The 20818-nt window shown below is 35.9% G+C and overlaps 1 protein-coding gene across 10 annotated transcripts in view; it reads right to left on the bottom strand.

Moving 5' to 3' along the window:
* Cfap20dc (CFAP20 domain containing) overlaps positions 1 to 20818 on the bottom strand; it is a 205875-nt gene that overhangs the window by 152802 nt on the left and 32255 nt on the right. The window contains exon 1 of one of the 10 annotated variants that reach the window (XM_074044085.1): positions 13653 to 13878. The exons of the other annotated variants lie outside the window; for them this stretch is intronic. The gene's annotated coding sequence lies outside the window, so the exon portion shown is untranslated. Of the gene's footprint in view, positions 1 to 13652; positions 13879 to 20818 lie in introns of those variants that run through there. 10 annotated transcript variants of the gene reach the window in all.

Below are 20818 nucleotides of genomic sequence, written 5' to 3' on the forward strand. Positions count from 1 at the left end.
ATTGTTATCACTTAATCTTCAAACCACCCTGTGAGATATGCCCTCATACCATGCCTGTTTTATGGATGAGAAAGCTGAGGTACCAGGATAATAAATAAATTGCCTTAGACCACATGACTAGTGAGTATCAGAACCAGGAATCAAATCTAGGTAGCCTGGCACTAGCATTTGTCCTAACCCACTTTGATATATCTTCTCTTTAATCTTGACTAGAAATTCTAACTTAAAATATGTGAGAAGAATGATTTCTGGGATGAGCCCAAGCTTTTGTGAACATTGTGATTGCAATTCAGTGTTCCTTTGACTCATCATTAGAGTTTAAAGGTAAAGGGGAAAGAATGTGAGTTTGGCTGGATTGAGGAATGGAAGAATCCAGTTGTCAGAACAAGTTGGTGTTAATATTCCATTTTGCCTATTATAATCACATCTTCTCTACTTACATAAAACAAGTCTTTTGAAAAGTCCAAAAGAACTTCATCTGCAATAAACCACTAATAATTACTGCTGATTCCCTATTTCCTTAACTTATGGTAACACTACATTTGTTAAAACATCCCTGAGTGGTCACTGGTTTTTGAACTGTGAACTAGATTAACAACGAGAGTTAGCTTTTGTATTAGTTCTTCATAATTTTTACCGGAGTTTTGAATAATTATTATCCTTACTCCTACTGCCCCAACCAACCATACGTCAACATCAGTAGACTCTGAAAACACAGTAAGCAAAATCCTCACAATGCAAAGACAGATGTAGCCTAATGACATGAAAAGAGATGCCAAATCATTTTCAACTTTAGAGGGGCCAGTCTTGCGAAATTTAATTAGCTTACAGTTCAGAAGTAATTTGAAGTTTTAAATTATAGTTATTTAGAGACTCTTGAATTGCTCATCATTTCACTTTATCAAACTACAATATGAGGCAGAGTTCCATGGGAAAAAAATGATTAGAATTTTAAAAAATTCCCTACGGAGAGACAAAAAAAAAAAAAAAAAAGAAAGAAAACCAACTTGGGAGTGAGGCAGCTTTGGGAAATAGCTCTACAGGTATGATGCTGCGCTGTTACTGGTTTTCTTTGAGCCTGTCTTCTCATCTACAAATTACCATATCCATGCAATTGTGAGAGTTAAACATAGTAAAGTACCTGGTATGGTGTCCTTGCTCAATAAATTTTGGCTTCTTTATCACTTAGTAACTTCTCTGTTTACACTAACTGAATAATTTCTTTGAGAGTTCCCATTTCTGAAATCTCTTCCTCTTTACCTCTCCTCTTGCTGTTCAAAATCCATCATCCTTGACCTGATTGATTGCACAGCCTCCTAACTTGACTTATTTTTTCAAAGCAACTTAACAGGTCTTTAGAAAAATAACCACCAGTGCTATCTTCCTAATTTTTAAAAACCATGAATTCAAAAACTACACAATAAACCAAAAGTCTGTCCTGTTTCTCCACAGTCATCCACCATTACTTCTCCATTCATTCTTTATTCCCCAGCCAAACCAAAGTACCACACTACTTGTATATGGCCTTTATATATTTTTTCCACTCATCCTAAAATGTCTTCCTTACCTTCTATGAGGTAACTAAAAGGCAAAACTTTATTAGCACCATAGCAATTAACAGGCATGACTATTAGCATTTCTCTCCTTGCATTCTATTCTTCTACACCATTCTTTATGATTGTGAGCTCCCTAAGGAAAGGAAGTTTCTTCCTATTCTTTTTTGTATCTTTAGGGTTTTGAACACTCTTTGGCATTTTATTTGGTACATATTGAACAGATATTGAATAAGAGAATGTCTAGATAGTTTTCTCTAATTAGGCCACTTGCACCTCCAATTCAGCCTTTCAGTCATAAGTCATTATTACATTTCTATATTTTGGATAACCATTAATTTTCCTTTATTAGAAACTAGAGGATTCTACCAGTGTAGACTGAGCTAGTGAATAGTCCCTGACTGCTACAAATATATAATTTGGGGAAAAAATACAAGAAAAGTGAAGTTTAAATATATAAATTAAAGATAAAAGACATTGAGTAGATACCAGAATGAAAAGGGAATAAAAGCCAGAACTGATCAACTATCAGTTAGGAAAGGGGAGCTATCTGACCTAAATTCATATAGGAATCACGTCATGTGTGAGTGTGTGTGAGAGTATGCATATGTGTGTGCAATTATTGATGGGGACTCTAGGATTATAACACCTGTGTTGAAATAATAGATGTGTATGAGTGTAGTGTGTGTGTGTGTGTGTGTGTGTGTGTGTGTGAGTGATTATTGATAGGAGCTCCAGGAAAATTGTATCTATGTTGAAATAGTAAATATGGCTTTGGGTAGATGGGGAGCTGGAACTAAGCCTCCTCCATAAAGCTAGACCTTGGATGACCTCTGTGATAGGGGTTCTAGAAACTTCTGTATAGTAGTCCCCAGAAGTAACAACAACAGAAAAGCTTATCTCTGCCTAGGATATGGGTTGAGTAAGATATCTGTGAGAAATCAAAACCCCAAGTCATAAGTGTGAATTGAGTCTAACTTTAAACTACACTTATGGTGAAGGAATCCCAAGCTGAGAAGACATTTAAAAAGTAGTTAAGGATCACTAAAAACATTCTGATATCCAGCAAAAAAGTGCAATTTGTGCTACAGGTACTACCAGGGAACAACCTCCAATCAATATTAAACTCAAATTCCAAAGTTACTAACCATATAAGAAATGATATACCAGGAGAGAGAATCAGCAGATATAATAGGAAGATTAGCTTCTTGAAAACTTAAGATGACAGAATGATCAGAAAATCATCATTAAAATAAGTATATTTAGAATCATAATACCAATCTCACCAAAAACAGTTTGCAAAATAAAATCATAATAAATGGATAGGATAACATAAGCCAACAGATTTGAAAAACAACCAAATAGAATTCCAGAAAGTAATTTTTTTTAAAAAAAAGAATAGGCTTTTGCCTACAGCTAAGGAATTAGTGATCTGAGGAAATTATCTAAATAGAACACAGAGAAATAAAGCAAGAAAAATAGGATGGGTGGGAAACAACTAGATTTAAAGCTTTTTATGGTATTTGTTTTATAAGGGAATGAGCTATTAGTTTTTAAGTTTAAGTCAAATATGAGTTATATAAATTTAAGGATAACCACCAAAAGACTAGAAATGAAGTATGTAATTTACAAAATAGTCAAGATTAACAAAAGAGAAAGGAATCAAGTACTAATTTAAAAGCTTGAGATGCATCTAAATGTAGCCTTAAATTACCTATTTAAAATGTAAGATTAAGCTTCCTAAGCTAAGTTCAACTCAAAAAGTTGGAAAAAATAGTATACTCACAAAAGTAAAAAGGTAAAAGTTAAGAGACTAATTGAAATAGAAAATTTTAGAGTATCATTTAAAGCATAATTCTGATTCTTTGAAAAGCCTAATAACATAGGAAACATCTGAAAGGATCAGTTAAGAAAAACAGGCATTAGCAATAAAAATACAGTGTTATATTGTTAGATGTAGTAGAGAATAAAAATACGTAACTAATGTACTTGTACAGATAATGTAATCTGTAGAAATCGTAACTTCTATAACTCCATGCTATTAAATTTGAAACAAAGTAGCGTTTTCTAGTATAATGTAATTACTAAAATTGATTCAAGAAAAAGCCCTAAGAATACCTATAATAATCAAAGAGATAGTATAAGTGGTTAAAAAATCTACCCACTAAAGAGTACCAAGTCTAGATGTTTTAGAGACAAGTTCTATAAAACTTTGAACTCAATACAGATTATTTTCAATGAGAAAAAGAGTAATAACTTAATTTATCAAATTGTTACAAACCTTATAAATATATAAAGAAAAACTATATATTATATATAATTTATATATTATATATATATATATAAAATGAAGACATATAATTAAAATCCTAAACAAAGAACAGAAAACTGAATCTAACGATATAAAAATACCATGTATGACACCCACAGGGATTATTGCTATAGTGAACTGATGTGTAAATACAAGGAATCCATAAAATTAATAGATTAAAATGAAAAGCATATCAATTCAACAAATGTAGGAAAAAAGCATCCAATAAAATTCAACAGCCATATATAATAATAAGCCTTACCAAACTAGAAAACGAAGCACTTTAATCTATGATTTGGTTATACTTGTAAATCTTGTATCAGTAAAGATGGGTAAGACTACAATAATAAACAATCCTTAAATCTCACCTTAATGTAACCTTAAAAGGCTAATTCTTGCTCATACTCCATGTCCCATGGGAACAACAGGAGGATCTACTCTTCTAGTAACTCTGGGCCCCCTCGCTGGTACCTTTTTCCATAAACTGTACAGCAGAGCATTGAGATGGGAAGTGGTGACTGGTATACTAATTTCTAAAGCTTCCCATTGAAGATAAGCATCTTCACTGGCTAAAGCAAGTCATGGTCTGCCATGTTCCCATGTCAACTATGAGAAATAAAATTTCATTTGTTTATAAACTCATTAGTTCATAATGTTTTGTTACAGCAGTCGAAATGGTCTAAAACAGTATTTGGGCCTAAATGAGAAATATAAATGTAAAATATGTAGCCATCCTTACCTCTGAATTTTCTTCAACCCGTAGTCTTTTTTCCTAAGTTACTGTCATTTTAAAAAAGTATTTAAAAAATACTTCCCCTTTTAGTAAGATTTTTCATTATTTTGCAAATGAAAGCCTAAAGCAAAAACAGTAACTTGTCAAGAGACCATCATTATCATAGTTTCAAGTATTATGATATCTTCTGTCAGGAGTTAATAGTAACCTTTTCAGATAGTAATCAGTCCTAAAATATTTACATTTCTGTGCTTTTTTTAAGAAACCATTTTTCCAAGAAGATGAAATTGGTATATTATACTCTATTAAAATTGAATGTAAAATTAATGAAAAGCTTTGTATCATTAATAAAGGGAAGTATGTATATAAGGTCAGTGAACATTTTAAAGTCTTTCATGACTCAAATCAACCAAAAGTTAAAATTTATATTGTGGACTTTTTTCTTTTACGGATTTACTAAAATCAGTACTAGTCAAAAAATCTAGCTGCTAATATATAAGAAACGTAGACTCTAGGTCATTCTATCATAACTTGCTTTACCTCTGCAATAGTAATAGTAGCACATCTTATGCAAAAAGACAACTATATAGCATTGAGATAGTAAGGAAGCCAATGTACTGAGAAAGAACATGTAGTTTTTAGAATTTTTGCTAATGATGATTACATTTTAAATTCTTCCTAGAGTTTCACTAGATACAGCATTACTCATTTCCTGTCTTTAAAAAGTATTCAGAATCATTGAAGTTTTGCAGAGGACACTGTAAGTAGTTCATGACTAAAGTTTTCAAGATCCATTAATAAGCTATTCTAGATATTTCCACTCTACCAAAGAAAGATAAAACTGTGCAAAATGAACCCTTACTTCATAAAAAAAATCTAGAAAAATGAACTTGTAAGTAAAAAAGTTTGGCTTGCATGCTACTTTCAATAAAATAAACCAAGACTTAGTTTACACTTCATAAAATTATTAATTTTAAATGTTGGAAGAAAATTAATTTTCATAGCTTATATGACTATTAGTAGTAGTAGGATTTTCTGACCAAGAAAAGATTTTTTAAATTAATGCTTGCCATATATAACTTCATTTGGATAATAACAAGAAATGAGCCACATATTTATTTATTTATTACTAGCAAAGCATAAAACAAAGCCTGAGAAAAAGCAGAAAAGAGTTACGACCTCTGAGAAAGGTCAAGAGTTTCAAAACTACTTAATTCCATGAATAAAGTATAAAAATTATAGCAAGTGAAAGTAATTTGTATAAAGAAGACTCCAATAGAATGAAATGCCTGAAAGGTACCTGCAGTGTACTGATGGATAGCATGTAATAAAGTCAAGAGCATAAGGAATGCATTCTGTGCTGTGACAATGCCTGGAAAACTGAGCTGCAGCCCTGATCAGCTCTCAGAAAGGTCCTGGGAGGATGAGGTAGTTGATGAAGAAATTAACAACTCCAACGAGACAGAAAGGCGTACTAGCAAAGAAAATTAAAGTAGAAATGCCTAGAAACTGTTTCTGTTGCCAGAGGGGATACTAGCTCCTGCCACAAAGATGTGAAAATACAGGCAGTACTCTGGTCATTTACTTCTTCCCATGAGTAATTAATGAGCTATAGTGGGTTTTGTGTGTGTGTAGAAAAGATGTCATGCCAGAGATCACTATGGGAAGGTAACCTGGAAGTAGTGAAGAGGTCTGGTAGAGATGAATCAATTCAGATTGTAATACACTTGTGCATGGAAGCAATGCTAGGAACCTCTCTGTATAGCTATCCTTATGTCAAACTAGCAAAAATGCTATGTTTTTCTTATTATTGCTTATGTCTTCTCTTCCACAAAATTGGACAAGAGGGCAGAACAGGTTCTGTCTGGAAGTGAGGGGTGGGGGAGGAGTGGGAGGGGATAGGGGCATTGGGCAGGGGGAAGAAATGGCCCAAATAATGTAAGCACATATGAATAAATAAAAAAGAATAAAAAAAGAAAAGATGTCATGCTTGCCTGTCCATTACAAGTTATAAACATCTGGAGAAAAGACACTGCACCTACTATTGTTGAGGCCTCTTTGGAATGCCTGGTATGAGGTACTGCACATAGTAAACACCAGTTTCCCACCTGCATAGGTGCTCTTCTCAGTCCTTTCACATGGCCTCCTCCTTCTTGTCCTTCAGGTCAGCATTCTTAGAAGTTCTTATCCTTGCAATTCTTGCTAAAGAGATCTTTCTGTGTGCTTCTTTACTACTCTGTACTTTTACTCTTAACTGTTACTTGAGTTTTTTTTTTTAAACCTGCTTTTCTACTAGAATAAAAACTTTATCTGCTTCGATCACTGAAAATATTCTCAGCAAAAATATTTGTCACATAGTGGGCACTAATAAATATTTATTGAATGAATTCATCAAATATAGAACATTAAAATATGTTTTCTAAATTTATAATCACAAGCAAATGAATAAGTCTTTTCAAAGGAAGTCATTTATGATATTTTCTTTATCCTGTGGTCTAACAATATAAAGTCCAGTTGCAATTCACATTCTGAAAAATCTAGTCACTTCGTTAAGAACCAAATATTAATAGTTAACCTATTAGTAGGTTAACTCTCCAAAGGGGAGAACTCTCCTTTGGCAGTAGGTATCACTAGTAGAGAACTATTAATGATAGTTCATTATGGATAACTCAGATGACTAGCATTTGCTTTAGCCTGTGCCAGGCATGCTAATTTGAGTGTTTCAGAGGCTGAATATAATAGTTCAAGCTAAGGAACCTACAGTAACATATTTGTGACTAAGAAAACAAATACCTATCTCCAGCCAAACTTCTTCAGCTGTGACCTTTGATGAAAGCTCAGTAATAAACCACTCATCTCCTTACAGAAGGGGTTGAATGTAAAAATGCATGTTCAGTACATATTCACTGAATATTAAATATTCTTGAGGTTCTAACCTCTCTTTCATATGGAATGAATGAACCACACTCACCCCAAACAATATTTTTGACTTAGATTACTTTCATGGTCCATGTTTGATTAAAATACATACCTTAAAAGTTAATTAAGTTTCAAAACAATTATTCAAGTCAGCAAAATATGGAAATTTCAAATAGGTTCAAAATGTTATTCATTTAGTAACATTACTAGTGCTGCTGAACACATAATAAACTGCTAAGTTATTAAGTACTAAGGGACTAAGTACTTTGTATAATGCTGTGTTAGCCCTATCAGATAGGTTAGCACTGCTACACTCATTTCACCAATAAGGGACCTGGCACAGCGAGATTAAGTGATGTACCAAGTGTTTCACAGTAAGCTCAGATTCAAAACCTAGCAGTTTGGATTCAGGTATACGAAATTCACCAGCTTACCCAGAGCTATTCTAAGATACCTGCCTGCAAGTGTGTGTACTGTGACCAGTACCTGACCAGTTAAGTACCAAACTGAGAGTAAGTGTTCAGGAATTTATTTACTAATTTGACATTGCCACAGCAGCCATTCAATTATGTGGTCACTGACTCATCTTGTATGACAGGTACAGGGAATTAGGGGTTGTGGAAGGCACATGGTAAGTATCATGTGGCCTAACTATGGAAAGCTTCCATGTTTAATGACATAGGGATCTAAGAAAAATAGGAAGTTAAAATGAAAGAAATAAGATAGGCAAAAAAATAAGAGTAAAAAGAAACCCACTTAATTCTTCAAATGGTTTGAAAAATCAACTTCATTTGGATTTTAAGTGAAAAAGAATACTAGTGGAGTGTCACTTTTTGCCTGTCACCATCAAACAAAAAAATACAGAAAGATTTTGGGATTTATTCAGATTTATATTTATAAATTTAGCACATATTTTAATGCAGACATTACATAAAAGTATTTCAGTATGAAATATATATATAATTTATTGCCATTACTACATGAAAAGATAATGCTTCATTATTTAAGGTATGTAAAATTATCTACATGAATATCCACCCATAACTTGAAGTTTTCAGTTCTATCCAAAGAGAGCCTTTTTATAAAAAGACTAAATACAATGAAAAATATTTAATTTATATTTTTAATTTGTGTAATACCTCCTATTATTACCACTCAAAATCAATTTTCTAATTGATTCTAACTCCTTTTTTGGCTTTATATTAGTTGGAAACTGATTCATGTCAAATCAGAAACTATAAAGGAAGGAAATTGGGGGAGTAACAGTCCATTCAGTCAAGAAAATCAAAATATGTTTAAAATGATACAGTGATACTGAATGTATTTACCACCACAGAGAAAGAATGAGATAGTTCATAGATACTGATTTTCAAAAAAAAAAAAAAATGGTGGATTACCCTTTTAAATGAACTTATCCTTAAACGCAGTATATCTTTTCCCATAAATGTATTATAAACTTCTTTGTAAGAAGAACATTCTGCCCATGATTCAGAAAACTTTTGCTAAAGCCTATAAATTCTGAAGCAGGGTCACTATGCAATGTTATTGACTGAATCACAGAAAGTTGTTTACTCCTAATTCTGGACTCGGAATGCTGAGGTCTCTCCTCTAGTAACCTTCACGGTGAATTTCTCAGGATACATCCTCTTCCTTTCCTACTTTTCCATTTTAAAAATCTGTCTTCCTAGGTAACTACAAAACTCACACTCTCATTGAAGTCACTGACCTCACTTACACACAATTCCAAATCAATGGACTTTGCCTTTCTTTTGCATAAAGTGCCTTCCTGGCTCACAGGTCCTTGCCTTCCTGCTTCTGAAATTCATTACAGATGGCTGAGGCTGGAAAGTATGATGGCTGGGGGCATTTCTTGAACTTCTATCATTCTGATAAGAACTCTATGAGGCAGAGAAAAGGCATATGTCATTTTCCTCATTTTTTTTTAAATGGAGAAACTGCAGCACACAAAGAAAGTTAAGTAACTTTCCCAAGGCACCAAGCAAATTAGTGCCAGAGAATTCAGAGTTTTAAAACCAGAGCTCTTTTTATCAGATGCAAAATAACCTTCCCCCTTTGCCAGTCTTTCCCATACATAATTTATCTAAGTATATTATATATCTAAACTATGCTTTATGCGTATGCATTTCTAGATACCTCAAACAAATCATCAAATTATAATTTCCTATCATGTTTTCTTTGAAATGTCAGCTTTTGAAATGATATCATAAATCTTTCAAACACGAAATTAGCAGGGAGAGGACAGAAAGGCTGATTGGAAGCAAAAAGTAAGAACAGCTTCAACAACTTTGGGTAAAGAACTAAAAGATTAAAACAACAACAAAACCCAATCTAGTTGAGGGGAAAGTTCTTTAAGACAAAGGGTTTTGCCTCTTCACTTCTTTATGCAGTAGGTGGAGCTATGGTACTATTTGTTATGGTTACAGGCAGGCTATAAGTCTCAAAAAGACAACCCAATTCTCTCTTAGAATATCCATTTTCTTTTGCATTTTCAAATGGTCCTTTTCTGTTTTTGAAGCATTTTTCCTCCATGCCCTGAGAACCTTCTGCCTGCACTACCTACCTCCCTTTTTCTCCATAATGACAGAAGGTTACCACCTTCACTGCACATCCTATGGTACCATTTTGAGGAGGATATAACAAGATGCAGTTGGACAAAGCAGCCTGCCTTCCTCTGTGCTATCACTCAAGATATTTTCCATAGTCTGTCAAATATCTTTTTTAATCTGGAAACAGGCTTAAGTTTCCAGAACAACCATTAGCATATGTCTTCGTGTTATCAATTACAATCCAGCAGAAATCATTGTCAATAATCTTTCATTAAAATATACTATTTGTGGAAATTAAAAATGAGCAAAATTTTACTAAAAAAACAAGGAATGAGAACATTCTACAAGTAGACTTATTTTGAGTGGAAATACATTAATTTTCTGATATTTAGGAATCAAACAAGTTCATCCTTAAATGGGGCGCAGTGTCTTCCATCACTGTGATAGTTTCGTGTGTGCATCAACATGACGGGGCCACAGGATGCCTGGGATGCTTGATTAAACATTATTCTGGGTTTGTCTGTGAAGGTGTTTTGGATGAGCTTAACATTTGAATCTGGAGGTTAAATAAAACAGATTGCCTCCCAAATATGGGTGGACCTCACCCAATTCTCTGGAAGCCTGAACAGAATAAACAGACAGAATAAGGGAGAATTTGCCCTCACTGCCTAACTGTCTTCAAGCTGGGACATCACTTTCTGCTGTCTTGGAATGTGGACTCAGACTTGGCTGTCCTGGGTCTTAGGCCTTTACACTTGGACTGAACTACACCATCAGCTCCTGACTCTCCAGCTTGCTGAGTGCAGGTCATGGAATTTTTCAGTCTTCCTCACTGCATAAGCTCACAAGCCAGTTCCACACAATAAATAGTACACATGCACACACATGCACTCACGTGTACACATCATATCATTGGTTCTGTTTCTCTGAAGAACTCAGACTAATGTAATTATTAATTTCATGTTGAATTGTCTGATAGAAATGAAGCAAAAACATATTTACTAATTCCTTTCTAGGTAACACCAAATTTGGGTTTTCTAGTAAACAACAAGCATTGTTGCTAACTTATTTATACATAAAATCTCACCTACAAAACCTGCTTAGTTTTTTATATTTGATACTATAAAACTGTTAACATAGTGGCAAAATAAAATGAGGACAGTACTTCTCGGACTTTCTGCTACCTAGAAAAGCCATTTTATACTTCACATGGCCACTCACATGGCTGCCTTTTCTGGTGGGGTTTGGTGGGAGGGGGCAGGTTCTCCCTATGTAACCCAAGCTGCCTTAAAGTCAGATCTTCCTGCTTCAGCCTCCTGAAAGCTGGGATTATAGGCATGTACTGCCACACCCAGTCATATGGCGCCTTTATTTACTCTTCCTACCAGAAAAGTATTCAGAGCCTTTACCAAAAATTGGCTGTGGTTTACCCTACTTATAAATTTCAAGATATAGAAAGCTTACAGGTAAGCATAATCTAGATTTATGATGGGTGACACACACACAACTTCAAATCCATGAAATATGTTAAACAGAAATATATGCATTTACCTTAATAAAAAATACCTTAAACAGAGGGCTATTTCAGGCTATTGTACACATACAAATTTACTGACTTGCCTCTATGTCCAAGGCCAGGAAAACAAAAGTCTGGTCTGTGCATGTTTGTTATGGAGCTACAAAGATGATGAGCAGCTGGAGCCAGAATGTAAATCAGCTTCATCACAAAGCACACATGTATTTTTTTTTCCTAGCAAGAATTTTTCAAAGAAGGACAATGTTGTATTACATTGTAGCCCAAGTTCCTTATCTCACTGTGGTAGCCACTTTGAGCAGTGCTGTTCTAGGAGTTCTAGGTGCATATGTTATTTTGCTCTTTATAACAGGTAACATTTTGAATCCTTATTTTGTACTAACTCATTGCTCCTCACAAGAGCCTATGAAGTAAGTACTATTCTCACCTGCAGCCTACAGATGAGAACAACTGAAGCACAAGTTTTACACAGTGAGTGTTGAGCTGGGATATAAGGAAGACAGTTTGGCTCGAGAGCATGTGCTAACCTCTTTACCACACTGCCTCTCTTGAAAGTTGAATCCTCATGACAGTTTGGTGAGGGGGACATTACTGCCTCCATTTCACAGTTGCAATGATGCCCCCAGAATGTAAGTTTCCCAAAGAAAGGGGCTGTACCTAATTCATCCCTGCTTATGTCTGGCAGCCTCTAATGATGTCCTCAAGCTCACAGACATTGTGGAGAAATGAAAAAATAGCATGCAACATGGTCTCTATTCTTATGAAGCTCATACCCTCATGGAAGAAATACTACTAAATGAACCAAGTAACAGCTGCCCTTTCCTGGGCTTGGAAGAGTGCAAATTGGGGCAATGAGTTCTTTTAAAGACATACCCCAAGCCCTAAGCCTAAGTGGACAGGTCTAGTCACATAGCATTGCAAGTGCCCACATACCTCATTCTATCATTTTTTCAGTAATGAATATAGGAAGAAGGACAAATAGGAAACTCTCAATAGTTTGGTCTAGATTAATGCCCTGTGGGGTCTGGCTTCTCCTTGGGAAAAAGGAATGGGAGATCAATGGGAGTTAGGCAGGCAAGTTCCCATAGAAGGCAAGGTCAGGACAGTATATACATTATGCTCTCCAAATATGGAATTAAGAGCTTCAGAGACCAGGTACTACTCCTCAGTTGGTCTTCCATAGAGTTGGCATCTGTGCTATTTGAATAAAGTGGCCTAAATAAAGCACCAACCCCAATTTGAATGTCACTGTAAGATAGCTGTCATTTCTTTGGGAGAGCAACTGCCTAATGACAAGTACTTGAAGGTCAAGGCAGAATCTGCAGAGGTGGTATAGACTATAATGGCAGCAATGAAATGGGCTCATAAAGTTTAGGAGAAACCTTCCCAATACATGGAGGCAAAGAATGGATGGCCAACTGGAGGGCATGCAGGGAGAGAAAGACAACACTGTGGGTTTTGTTCTAGGGAGCAGAGTGTGTGTCCCTCTCCCTAAAGAAAGGCCCATTTGGAGAGTCTAGGGCAGAGTTTAAGAGGTAGTAAGTTGCAGGTAGGTGAACAGTATAGGAAAAATATACCAGTTTTGAACTAAAATTGAGGGCACTGACTAGAACCTCAAACATAGAAGGATATTACACATTGAGAGCTAAATAGGGTGAAAAACAACGTGATCAGGGAAAAATGAAGAAAACTGGATTTAAGTTAAAATAGGAGAAATAAACTCACCTATTAATTACCATTGGCTTAAAAACATTCAAATGTTACTAAAACTAGGATGAATACTTGAATGAAAGAAATAAGAGAACAAAGTATATTCAAAGAGCTAAAGGTTGCAGGGAGGGAAGTGAAAAAATTGAAAGAGACTCAGCTGATTTAAATCAATGTTAAAATAATTAACACATTATGTAAATTATAATTTACGTATTCAATCTCTATACTTTATCCTCCAAGATTCTTTGTTATCACTGTAAAAGCACATACTGCTTTTATAGAGTCCCCAAGAAGGCCCACCACAGGAGAAAACAGGGTGACAAACCTGCTAGTCAAGGACGAAAGCCTTCTCTACAGTGGAGAATTAGCTGCCAATGCTTCTGACCAGGAGTGGCCTCTGGGCAGAAAGGGAAGCACCTGATGTGATTATAGAAGTCAGGGGCTTCCCAGGTACTCTGCCAATTAGTGTGGCTTGAGAGGAAGGACAAAAAAATGACATGTGGTAAAGAAAGGATTCCAAAACTCAGAATATTCTCAATTGAAAAGACAAAGTATTAAACAATGCTGTAACTTTGCATTTTAAAATTCCCTATGTGTACTAAAATCCACATGATTGGCTACCATCTTAATCATTTATCTAGAAGGCAGGATAATGAAGTTAAGAGTACATGGATGGGCCTGTGTGGCAGCCATGCCTGTAATCCTAGCTATTGAGGAGGTAGAGATTAGGAGGATCCTGGTTCCATGCCAGCAGCGGGGTAGGGTTTCCAAGACCCCATCTCAACCAATAAGCTGGGTATGGTGCCACATGCTTGGCATACGAAAATAGGAAGATCAAGGTCCAAGCCCACTCAGGCATAAATGCAAGACCCTGTTTAAAAAGTAACTAAAAGTGGGTTGGGTGAATGGCAGAGTGCCTGCCTAGCAAGGACAAGGCCCTGAGTTCAAACCCCATTACCAGAAAAAAGAAAAAAAAGAAAAGAAAAAACACAGAGCCTGGCAGAATTGAGTTGGGGCCCCAGTTCTCTTAGCTGGCTGAGAAACTTATGCTAACACAAGTGTCTGACAAAACAAACATTAGCTTCCTTCCTAAGGGATACATGATCTCACCCTAAGAGTGACATCTCCAGTTTCTAAAGAAAAGCCATTGGGAAAAAAACAGTGCTTCTAAATGGCATAACTAAAATGGCTTGATTCTAAAAAGGCTTGATTTCAGAAAGATATTGATGTACATCTGGTTGCTGTAACAAACAAAAAAATAGTATAAGCTACTCACAAACTAGCACCACAGAAAGTGCTGAATTTTATGCTCTGTTATTCCTATCTCAACCATAAATCTTATATTCTTGGTGTGCTTTTCAAGTGCAATAAGGGATGTCAAATCAATGCTTTGGGGCTTATCAATTGGGATTGGTACTATTTTTCTTTACCTTCCTCCTTCACCAAAGGGCTGTTACTGAAAGTTTATGTGAAAAGGAGAACATTCATAACCTTCTTTTAGTAAGAATTAGCAATTTTCCAGCTTAAAAATCACTTTCTATTTACTATCAGATGCAATACCCGTATTAACTAGGCATTTTCTTCTTCAACATATATAGAAACTGAGGTTCCACAAAATGAAAAGATTTATTCATTTCAAAAGTTACCAGAGGAAGAGAAATGCTTAATCACACTAAAAATGCCACACAGAAGGAAGAAAAAAAAGTTACAAGGCTTTAAGAATCATGAAACACTCAGTTATCTGAAGGTAGATACTCATTTTATGCAATATAACAACCTAATTGCTTCTCTCTCTCTCTCTCTCTCTCTCTCTCTCTCTCTCTCTCTCTCTCTCTCTATGTGTGTGTGTGTGTGTATCTCTGTCTCTCTCTCTCTCCTCTCCCCTTTTCTCCCTCCAAGACAGCAGATACAATGGGTGGACGCAGGGCAAGCAATCTATCACAGTTCTGCAGAAGCTCTTAGTAAAGAGGGAAGGAAATGAACATTTGCTATACATGTCTATTAGCCAGAAAAAAATCTTGGTGTTTGTAGATGTTATGCAATCTATTAAAGAGATTCAGACACCAAGTATACTTGGCAAGTTAGATGTGTTTCAGAATAGCAAGCCATAGTCTGCTATTACAGTTGGATTGTATTTATACTACTATCATTACCTTTACAAACCAACAGACATATGCCATAGGTACAACCCATCAAAGATCCAAGTTAATGATTTCAGAGATACAGTGTTGAGGGTGGTTATAAGTCTAAACACAGACAGATGAAATCTTAAAAAAAAAATTTATTGGGATAAAAGTCTGAAGATATGTTATCTATTTTCCAGACATGATTTGAAAATGGGGCAATTGATCTCTCTGACTAAATAAACTATGTCTGATGATACTAAAAATTAGTCAATCTCAATTTCACTACTGTACAGCATTACAGGAGAGGTGTGAAACTAAGCTGCAGGAAGAAAGAAAAGCACAGGTAATAAAATAGAACACAGTGCCTACAACAGAATGAAGGCTTTCTGGTTTCACTTTCAATTCCCCCAATTACTAAGGGCTCTTTTCAAAATTGCTTTTGCTTAAACTAAACATAGAAGCAGCTCACTGAGCAGACACACTGGACTAACTGACATTCTCTCTTTGTTAAACATTCCTACTTGTCAGAACTCTGGCTGTTCCCACCTAATGAAAGTCCCATGATAGCTACATGACAGGGCTTCAATTGTCAACCCTTTCAAGTAGAATGAGCCTAAGATTGAGATGGTGATCCAGTTTGAGGACAAGGAGCTCAAGCTACAAAGAGAAAGGATATAAACTCTGTGACACCAGGGAACTTTGTTTTGTTTTTCTGAAGTATCTTAACAACCTGAATCAGTTTTTGATGTACAGCAGGTGGTAAACAGAAGTCTATAGCAGCCCTCTCACTTGGGCAGGGTATATTCTTTGTTTCTTAACTTTTGGTATAGCTTTACTTAATTTAGATATGACCATGAACTTGCTTTATCAACAGAATGTGGTAAGAGGGATAGTAAGATAGTTTTAAGCCTATATCTCAAAAGGGCTTGTATGCTTTTGCTCACTAAGTTGTGTCTCTGTCATTGCCATGGAAGGGCCTTGGTACCTTCTATTTCCTCAGCTTGGACCTGAATGAACATAAGTGGAGTTCAAACTTCAGTGAAGAACCAAGCCCAATCATGCTCATGCTTCAAGCATGTTCATTCATCCAAGTCCAGCCAAGATCAGTCAACTCCAACCTGTCCCACAGATGCATGAGAAATAAGACATAATATTTTGGAGGTTGGGGATCTGGCTCAAGTGGTAGAGTGCCTGCCTAGCAAGTTTGAGGCCCTTAGTCCAAACCCCAGTACTGCCAAAAAAAAAAAAAGGACATAATATTTTTAAGCCAATGAATACTGGAATAGTTTGCTATGCAAAAGATGCTAACTGATACAGAAGATAAATTTCAAACACTGTTCTGCAGCAAATACCACTCTGTTGAAAGACTATAATATACTTTAAGTAGATCATGTATGAATTTTGCTGTCATACATTTTTATAAGAGTTAATCTTCCTATTTGTAGTCAGTCATTTTATGTACCTTTAGATAAGATAAATCAAACTGGTAGGAAAATACTGATAATATTTTGCTTAATCTCCCCCACTGTATTTCTAGATAGACAATAGCTGTCATAGAGTTGTCGTTAGCTCTTATTGTCATAAAAATTTCAATACATTACTGTAATTAAATGTTTTCATCATCTGATTCTTAATCTTCTTTGGTGGTCAATAAAGACTATGTTATTTGTGAACTAATCAAATTTCAGTATTGATTACTCTCATTTCTAGATTTGATGATGCCTAAAAGACAATATGAAGTAGTAAATCCTCCTTTGCAAAATACTCTAGATACATGGAATTAGATGAAAACAAATGTAATTTTCAGTGATGAGAATATCATTTCTTTAGGAAAGCTGAAACCATTTCCTTCTATAGATATAATAGTAAATAAGAACTTTTTGGTAATTTGGGGATGTAGGACAAGGAGGAAGCTTACAGGACAGTTACTCATCAATGAAAATGCCTTTAAAATTCCTACATTTCTGTGTATTTCAATATATGAGTAACACTGTGTATGTATATACATACATATGTGGATGGAAGGAAGGATAGATGAATAGATGGGAGAGAGAGGAGGCTATATTATTAATTGTAAAAGACTGCTACTCTCATCCCAGATCCATAACAAGCCTAATAACTATAAAATCACAATTAAAAAATTATCAGGGCATGAGATACAAAAAGACCTAAATGAACTAAATCCCAGAAACAAATGAGCCCATTATGAACAAGGAGAGACTGAGAGACCTCTGGCTGTTCTTATCTAGTAGGGCGGAAGACAGACAAGAAATCAGCCTAACTTTTAACAGCTGCATGTGGGCTGAAGCAAGGGATTAGAATCATGAGAAGCCCCAATACAAAGCAAGTCTGCACCTGCCTGCCAACTTTTTCCCGTGGATCTTCAGGTGCTGGGGATAATACACTGAGAACAGGAGACTGGACAGAAATTCATGGCACTCTGGGATTTCAGCTGCCAGAGGACTGGGGCAAAGGTGGGGGGGGGGTGGTCAGAGAGCTGAAAAAGACTTCCCCCAAAGAATTTCAGGCCTTTGCAGAGTATGGAGCAGCCTTTCTCAGTAACTTCAGGTCAGGAGCAGGGGAAGGACAGATTACCCAAGGCACAGAATGCTAGGGGCAGGACAGAGAACTCAATGGCCCTAGGGCTGGCATCTGGCTATAATCAGAGAAAGATGTTCAGTTTGGACATCTGACTGTGCATCAATAAATCTCACCTGTAGTAGAGTTCAAGTTAAAGAGAAAGATCTGACCTTGTCCTCAAGTGATTTGAAGTCAGTAATGAATTGCATCAAACTAAAGCTACAACAAAGCCCAAATTCAGCTGAGCAGTAGGCTGACTCAGCCTTTACCTCCATTGGCCTAAATGAGGAATGGGCATGCATGTTCTTTTCTGGAGGTAACTGGATTTTATTTCAAGCTTTTTTCTTTATACAGTCAGTCCTCTGAATCCACAGGTTCTGTGTCTGAGAATTCAACCAACTGTGGGTTGAAATACATGGTGAAAATATTGTGTCTCTATTGAACACATACAGACTTTTCCCCTTGTCACCCCCTAAAGAATACATTACAACAATGATTTACATAGTTTTTACATTGTATTATAAGTAATGAAGAGATGATTTAAAATATATGGGAAGATTTGTGTAGGTTATATGAACATACTACATACACTATTTTATATGAGACTTGAGCATCCACAGATTTTGGTAGCTGCAGGGAATTTGGAACCAATCCCATGACACTGAGGAGCAACTGTACACAATGTTAGCATGTAATCAAAAAAAAAAAAAACCAAAACCACAGAAGTAAACCACAATCAGGGTTAATAAAAGGAGATGCAGAGATGGTCCAAGTAGGCAATTATTTGTTAGGTAATTGATGAGTACTATTTAATCACCAGCAGCATTTTCTTCACAGGGATACATTTAACAAACAGATAAATAATCCTAGTACTCAATGAGACTTACAGAGAGTTTAAATTTATATCTTCTTGTTAGAAAAACATACTAACATTTTTGTGTATTTCTTTTCCAAACACAGACTTGATATTGGAGGTGCAAAATAAAATATAACTCATCTCTTCATGGAAGTCACAGTCCACTAGAAAGAAAGACCTGCAAATAACTATAAATCAACTAAATAAATGCTATCACAGAAGCATAAAAAGAATGTTATGGGAAATACAGAAGATAAAGTAGTTATTAATTCATCTTAGAAGAATCTTCACAGAGAAAGACACTTTAACTCAATTTTGTAGAATCAGTGTGATTTCACAGATGGAAATGAGAGAACAGGCACAGAAGTGAAGGGAGTAGCAATCATGTGAAAGAACAAAAGTATGTGACGGTGTCAGGAGCCTACCAACAGTCCGGTATTCTCAGCACAGGGCTGAGGGAGTATGTTGAGAGAAAGAAAAGGAGCGGGCAACAAAGGTGTTTGGGCAAGACAACCACAGCCAGAATAAAAGGCCTTGACCATCAAAGATCATGGAAAGCTTTCAAGCAGTAAAATAAAACAAAGCCAGGTTTACATTTTTGATGAATATTTCTAGAACTTATAATGCTACATTGGGCCTCTTCCAGTGGACTGTGAGAACTGAAAGGTAAGAAAAGATAGGAAATGATCAAGAAAAAAAGAGAATTCTTAAAAATTAAAAAGAAAAATAAGGTTTCAGAGATAAGATTAAGAAAATGCCCTGACCTTTTCCTTGCAGTTACAATATTTATCACTAAATTTATTCATTAATACTGTTCTTACACTTGTAAATGAGGAGGTTTATAAAAAGCAAAGTTAGTTCAATTTAGTCCCACACAAGGACATAAGTTGATTTTTGTAATTCCAAAATAGAATGTGTGTTAAAAAACATGATGAAGGCCAGGCGTGGTGGCTCATACCTGTAATCTTAGAGATTGGCCAGCCCAGGCAAAGAGTCAGCAAGATACCATCTCAGCCAAAAAGAGCTGGGCATGCTGGTACACACCTGTCATCCCAGCTATGTGGCAAACATAAATAGTAAGATTGTGGTCTAGGCTGGCCTGGGCATAAATGGCAAGACCTCAAAAAATAACTATAGCAAAAAGGACTGGGGTCATGGCTCAAGTGGTAGAGCACCTGCCTGGTAAGCACAAGGTCCTGAGTTCAAACCCAGTACTGCAAACAACAAGAACAAAACAAAAACAAGATGCATGGTTTCAGGAAATGCTGAATATTAATTTAGAAAGAGACGTATAGCAGCAGTTAAGAATGTTTAGGCTATATGTACTACGGACAAATAGTAGCTTAAACAGGAATGAGGTTTACTCATTCCAGTCCAGGGATAGGCAATTCAGGGTAGATTAGTGGCTCCATAACACCAGGGACCAAGGTTTTACTATCCACTGTTCCAATATGCCATTTATTCTGTAATTCCATGCATTATAGTCACACATTTCAGGAAAAAAAAGTGGGGAGGGAGAGGAGAGCAAAGGATCAAAGGATATTGGATTGAAGAAGCAAGTAGCTAACTCTTTCCCTTTTGAAAAGCTTTCTGAGGAATTCTATCCAGAAAATTCCTTTTCATTTCATTTGCCAGCAGTAGGTCACATGGCCATTGTTACCTATGAGGAATTCTAGAAAAGTGAGTTTATTTAGCTGGACTCACTGCTATCCTGACTAAAATTCTAGTCAAGGAGGAGGAGGGAAATGGTTATCAACAAGAAGTGAGCAGTGCATGCCATGGAAAGTAAAGCAAAATCCTGCCCAACCTGTCTGTGAGGTTGCAATCCAACTACTAAGAGGTACATGCTGGTGAACACCCTGCAGGTCTCTTAAGGGAGACAAATGATTTCCTCTTTGGGAAGCAGTAGTTCATTTATGCTGTTAGTAT

The sequence above is a fragment of the Castor canadensis genome, chromosome 10 (genome assembly GCF_047511655.1).
Source record: "Castor canadensis chromosome 10, mCasCan1.hap1v2, whole genome shotgun sequence".
NCBI classification, from domain to species: Eukaryota; Metazoa; Chordata; class Mammalia; order Rodentia; family Castoridae; genus Castor; species Castor canadensis.